This window comes from Saccopteryx leptura, chromosome 13, assembly GCF_036850995.1.
Source record: "Saccopteryx leptura isolate mSacLep1 chromosome 13, mSacLep1_pri_phased_curated, whole genome shotgun sequence".
Classification (NCBI taxonomy): Eukaryota; Metazoa; Chordata; class Mammalia; order Chiroptera; family Emballonuridae; genus Saccopteryx; species Saccopteryx leptura.
This window is the reverse complement of record NC_089515.1, coordinates 2052118-2057515: the sequence shown is the minus strand read 5'-3', so window position 1 is coordinate 2057515 and position 5398 is coordinate 2052118.

Genomic DNA, 5398 nt, shown 5'->3' with positions numbered 1-5398 from the left:
GCCAAAGGACCATGGCTGCTCTTATACCTGTGTGGGCAATCACTGCCTTGCAAACTGGGTCAGGGGCTCACAGCTCCACACACAACCCCTCCTGCCCCTCCACACCCAGCTGCCTGCACTGAGCTGTGCCCTGAGCTAAAATGAAAGCCCTTCCCCCCACCCCACAACACACAACACAGTGCAGGAGTGGATACAGAAGGGAAGGAGAAAGGATCCTGGGAAGGGGTGTAGCTGGTTCAGTTTATGGGCCACGGCACAAGTGTGTATTTCTGGCAAGGCGGGTATAGTTTGGGCAGAACAAGCACTGGGTTCTACCCGCAGCTTACCCAAGCCGTCAGGTGACGTGACGGGGGGTTGGTCTGGGGTGTCCTCTTCCCTTGTTTCGTGTGTTATAACACCTGGGTCACAGCCTTGAGGTTATACCTGAACTTAAATGGGCTTTGGGTTTTTGTTTGTTTGTTTTTGTGGCAGAGACAAGAGTCAGAGAGAGAGGCAGATAGGGACAGACAGACAGGAAGGGAGAGAGATGAGAAACATCAATTCTTTGTTACGGCTCCTTAGTTGTTCATTAATTGATTTCTCATATGTGCCTTGATGGGGGGGGGGGGGGACTACAGCAGACCAAGTGACCCGCTTGCTCAAGCCAGCAACCTTGGGCTCAAGCTGGTGAGCCTTGTTCAAACCAGATGAGCCTGCGCTCAAGCTGGCGACCTCGGGGTCTCGAACCTGGGTCCTCCACATCCCAATCTGACACTCTATCCACTGTGCCACTGCCTGGTCAGGCAAATGAGCTTTGTTTCTGAGTGACTGTGAAGACTTGGGCAAGTTACTTAGTATCTCTAAGCCTGTTTCCTCATCTGAACAGGTATAAATGGTTGGGTTTCCATGGAAAGCACTTGGGGCTGTTCCAGATTCTCAGAGAACATTCGTCCATGGTGCCGCTGAGAGCAGACTGACCCTCATGCTTGGACCTGCCAGCCATCAGGAGGTGCCCTCTGCTGAAACAGATGCGTACTCAACGTGGTTACCACATCGGTGCGTCCCAGACATAAATGACTGAACCCACTGGCTGGATGCAGACAGCACAGACCGCACGAGGGACAGACAAGTCTGTTTATCTGCACTACACACTTGACTCATCTCCTCCTGCTGTCCTCAGAGTCCCCACAACATAATGGCTTCAGACCACGCCCAGCCACTATAGCCCACAGTTCCAGAGATCGAACTGGCTCAGGATGGCTCAGCTGGCCTGATCCAGGCTGAAATCACACTACTCCTCAGCAGTGCTCTATGGCTTTCTGGAGACTCTGGGAACAAGTCTACATCAAGCTCTTGGCCGAATTCAGTTCCAGGTGGTTAGCTGTTGGTCTGCGGTCCCATTTCTGGCTGGCCTCCACTCTGAGAGGCTATGGGCATCCCTTCCCATGCCGACCCTCCAGCAACAGCAGGTCACGTCCCTCACACACTGGCCATGAGTAGAGCCGGAGAAAACCAGTGCTTTTTTTTAAATGCTCGTGTGATTAGACTGGCGCACACAGATAATCCTGGATAATCTCCCTGTGTAAGAGTCTGTCGTATTAACTTATCTGCGAAGTCCCTCTGGCCACATCGCGTACCGCCCTTCTGTTTTTTACCTTCCTTCCTCCTGTGGATGAAAAAGGGGCCACACACTAAACCTGACATGCTCTGGAGAGGCTTCCACGGAGTCCTGACAAACTACTCAGAGACCTGAACCACACAGGACGGTCTGAAATGAAAAGTTTCTAACTAAAGGTTCTTGGCAGGTAGTCATGTCCTAGGGCCGTACTTTTCCCTAACAAAGGTCAATGTTGACCTTAACTGCGCCTGTCCTCCTTTCGCATCTATAACAAATACCTGATAACTAGACCTTTGAAATGTGAGAGGAATCTTTTCCAGGCCCCTGAGGGCACATCCACTAGCTTAGAGCAGAGACCACAAATCCCCTCATTAGTTATCATGTTCATTGTTGACTGTCAACAATCCTATGCTTGCCTCCCTTAAAGAAGCATGTGTCGCCCTGGCCGGTTGGCTCAGTGGTAGAGCGTTGGCCTGGCGTGCAGAAGTCCCGGGTTCGATTCCCGGCCAGGGCACACAGGAGAGGCGCCCATCTGCTTCTCCACCCCTCCCCCTCTCCTTCCTCTCTGTCTCTCTCTTCCCCTCCTGCAGCCAAGGCTCCATTGGAGCAAAGATGGCCCGGGCGCTGGGGATGGCTCTGTGGCCTCTGCCTCAGGCGCTAGAGTGGCTCTGGTCGCAGCATAGCGACGCCCAGGATGGGCAGAGTGTCGCCCCCTGGTGGGCGTGCCGGGTGGATCCAGGTCGGGCACATGCGGGAGTCTGTCTGACTGTCTCTCCCCGTTTCCAGCTTCAGAAAAATACAAAAAAAAAAAAAAAAAAAAGCATGTGTCTATCTGGTTTTTTTATCCAATCCAGAGGCTTCCCCACTTTGCTTTCTCCCGCCTCCTTAATCTATCACCAATGGATTCCATCTAACCCCCTTACTCCTTCCGCTTTGATTCTGATGTATAAAGTAAGTGATCAAACTGCTCTTTTCCGGAGCATTTTCTCAGTCTCTTGAGATTTTGCTTCCCCAGCAATTGTGGTCAGCTTGGCTCTAATAAACTCATAAAATTCTTACAGGTTCAAACGTTTCTAACATTGACAGTCCCCCTTTCTTCATCACTTGGAGAATTATTTCAGAAACCCAGTCCTTTCTTTCAGGAGTAAAGAGAAAAGGCTGGATTGAAGTTGAACACCTTGTTGAACTCCAGCAGTGAGGACACAGCAGGTTATACCAAGAGTCAGGGATGTTTAGAGTGATGAATACATGAATCTACCAAAACTCCCAAACTGCCCTTTTCCTGTTCTGCTTGGCTATCTGACCCCACCCTTACTGGACTATCGCCCCTGAAACAGAAAAGTTCTAGGAAGTTGGTCAGCCACCCCAAGGAGAAGCGTTCCAAGAAGCCGATATCGCAGGACTGCAGAAGGGAGCATACCAGAATTGCTGACGCAACACACACTTGCTCAAAGCTCTCCCTTAACCCTATAAAAAATTTGCCTCAAAATCTGTTTGGGTGCACTTCTCCTGGAGGAGTGCCCCAGCAGGTCTTTCTCCTCTAATAAAGCCTGCACACCTGGTGTTCGAGTGCCATCTCATTCTTACATCGAGCAGCTTTATTCAGTCACTAAAACCGGAAAGTAATCACAGCTCTTCAGTAGGTGACTGGACAGCTCCACTGTGGTTCATCCAAATGCTGGGGAGGAAAAATCATCCTCCAGGCTTCTCGGTTCTTCCAGCTGGACTGATAACCAGAATAACCCGAGACAGGTTAGCAGGAGAAAAAGAAATTAAAGGTTAATAACAGGTACACCCCCTGGTACATGTGGGAGAGACCCAGGAACACCGAGTTACTTGCCGAAATGGCAAGAGCCATCATCTTCAGTACCGCTTGCAGTTAATGACAAACGCGTTAGGGTGCCCAGTCGTGGGCGACAGGAGGGTACCAGCGAGAGCCCAGGAAACAAGGTTGCTATGCCGATGAACCCACGTACCCCTCGTGTTCCATTACCGGAAAGGTAGTGATAGTGGGCATTATTTGTATCTCACTGCTCAAGGTCACTGCGGAGGTCTGCTTTCTCACACTCGTCTGCCTCCTGAGGGTCCATGTTATCACAGGGGTGCACAGACTTAGTCCCTGCTGCAGATACCAGCATGACGATGGTAGCCAGTCAAAAAAAAGTGATGCAAGTTTTTGGAAAATTTCCAAAGAACTGAATTTCGAAAATTTCAACCTCCGGCATAAATAGGTTAAGACGGAGCCCTCCCTTCCAAAGGGTAGCCCCCCACACCACCCTCTGGTAGGTATTCAGAGCTTCTCCCAGGTCGGCCACTTCTTTTTTTTTTTTTTCAGAGACAGAGCGAGAGTCAGAGAGAGGGATAGACAGGAACAGACAGGAATGGAAAGAGATGAGAAGCATCAATCATCAGTTTTTCGTTGCAACGCCTTAGTTGTTCATTGATTGCTTTCTTATATGTGTCTTGACCGTGGGCCTTCAGCAGACCAAGTAACCCCTTGCTTGAGTCAGCGACCCTGGGTCCAAGCTGGCGAGCTTTTTGCTCAAGCCAGATGAGCCCGCGCTAAAGCCGGCGACCTCGGGGTCTTGAACCTGGGTCCTTCCGCGTCCCAGCCCGACAGGTCAGCTACCTCTTAAAATTAACCAGACTAACATGATCAAGGTCCCAACGCGGCCTCCTTGGCGGTGGCAAACTCTGGTCTCCCTTCACAGACTATGGAATTATTTTTTTTTAATCAAGCCATGACAAGGTACGGAGGAACCTTCGGTGCGTATTACCAAGCGAAGGCAGCAAACCACGAGACACGCAGGAAAAGGTGAACCACAGAGAGACAAGGAAAGAGTTGGGTGGTGGGCGGGGCCCGGCCCGGGCCGTGGCAGGGGCGGAGGGGCGTGATCGGGACGGAGTAGGCGGGGCCGGGTCGGGAAAGGGCGGGGAGAGGCGGCGGCGGCGGCGGCGGTGGCGGCGGCGGAGCGCAGGTTCCAGGCAGTGAGAACGCACGTGTCCCGTCCGACACATAAGATCAGACAGGTGCGCGCCCTGTCTCCGGACGTGGGGTCCGCGCGACGACTCAGACCTAGCTGCCCTGTCGCACCTGGAAGACTAGGCACATGGGGCATTTTAAATGTAGATAAGCCAAAGAGGTCTTTCCCTTGTTGAGATCTAGAGGGAGGCAGGGCACTATTCTTGTGAATAAAGTACTTCTGTTCGCCCGAGTCCACACGCACGCGCCCACGGCCGCGGGTCAGCGGGACCGCAGCCGTCCGCTCACACCGCGCCCGCCACAGCCGCCGCCCCCGCGCGTCCTCCCAGCCCGGGCTCCGTCCGCGGCCCTGACCCCTCTGCCCTCCCCCGGGGCTCACCGGCTCGCTCCAGGCCGCCCACTACGGTGGCCACGCTCCCGGGGTCACCCCGCGTCACAGCACTGGTCGCGGCGCCGGCTCAGGTGTGGCGCCCTGGCCCGGACGCTCCGCCCATCCTCTCGGAGCGCGCTTCCATTGGCTGCTCCGTCGAAGGACCGTACTCCCATTGGCCGGGGAGTTGGCTGGGGCGGGGCCACCGGCAGCCCTCCCGGCACGGCGAGAGTCGGTCCGGCGGCTGGTCTTCAGGAAAGCGCGGGACCCGGTGCTCACACCCCGTCGGCTGTGTGGTCCCCAGGCCGCCCTGAAGCGTACACTTTGGGGTCACGGGAGCCGCAAGAGGGCAGTCGCGCAAGCGTAGTCTGCGCAGCCCGGTTGACCCCGCGGCCGCAGGCCCCGCCCCGCTCACGGAAGCTCCCGGCGGCACCGCCCCTGCCCGCGG